This window comes from Entelurus aequoreus, linkage group LG17 (genome assembly GCF_033978785.1).
Source record: "Entelurus aequoreus isolate RoL-2023_Sb linkage group LG17, RoL_Eaeq_v1.1, whole genome shotgun sequence".
Lineage (NCBI taxonomy): Eukaryota > Metazoa > Chordata > Actinopteri > Syngnathiformes > Syngnathidae > Entelurus > Entelurus aequoreus.
The window spans coordinates 51,598,966-51,600,202 of NC_084747.1; positions in this window are offsets into that span (position 1 = coordinate 51,598,966).

The following is a 1,237-nucleotide window of genomic DNA, read 5'->3' on the forward strand; positions in this document are numbered from 1 at the left end:
TGGCGAAAAAGACCTGAAAAGACGCTTCCTTCCACCCCCCTTTTTTTCTTCGCGAGGATCATGAGTCATTTTCTTCATCTAAATGGGAATATAAAAACATCCTAGTAGTTTACATCCTAATGACAGCAGACATTGTACAGTAAGTGATGATTTATTATGTTTGTTTCGATTCTCACCTCTGGAAGAACTTTGAACATGTCACGGGGGAGGCGCTGGACATTGAGTCTGAGTGGACCATGTTCCGTACCTCTATTGTCAAGGCGGCTGATCAGAGCTGTGGCCGTAAGGTGGTTGGTGCCTGTTGTGGCGGTAATCCCAGAACCTGCTGCTGGACACCAGCGGTGAGGGATGTTGTCAAGCTGAAGAAGGAGTCCTATCGGGTCCTTCGGCTCATGGGACCCCGAAAGGGGCGGACAGGTACCGGCAGGCAAATGGGCACGCGGCTTTGGTGGTCGCAGAGGCAAAAATTCGGACATGGGAGGAGTTCGGCGAAGCCATGGAAAATGACTTCCGAACTGCTTCGAAGCGATTCTTGACCACCATCCGCCGCCTTAGGAGGGGGAAGCCGTGCACTGTCAACACCGTGTGTGGTAGGGATGGTGTGCTGCTGACCTCGACTCCGGACGTTGTGGATCGGTGGAGGGAATACTTTGAAGACATCCTCAATCCCACCTGCACGTCTTCCAATGAGGAAGCAGCGCCTAGGGAATCTGTAGTGGGCTCACCTATTTCTGGGACTGAGGTTGCCAAGGTAGTTAAAACATTCCTGGGTGGCAGGGCCTCAGGGGTATATGAGATCTGCCCCGGAGTTTCTTAAGGCTCTGGACGCTGTGGGGCTGTCTTGGTTGACAAAAATCTGCAGCATTGCGTGGACATCAGTGACGATGCCTCTGGATTGGCAGACCAGGGTGATGGTTCCTCTCTTTAAGAAGGGGAACCGGAGGGTGTGTTCCTACTATCTTGGGATCACACTCCTCAGCCTTCCCGGTAAGGTCTATTCAGGTGTACTGGAGGGGAGGCTACGCCGGATCGTCGAACCTCGGCTTCAGGAGGAGCAGTGTGATTTTCGTCTTGGTCTTGAAACTGTGGACCAGCTCCATACTCTCGGCAGGGTTCTTGAGGGTGCATGGGAGTTTACCCAACCAGTTTACATCTGCCTTGTGGACTTGGAGAACTTAGAGAAGGCTTTTGACCATGTTCCTTGGGAAGTCAGAAAAGTATGTGGTACCGGACCGTC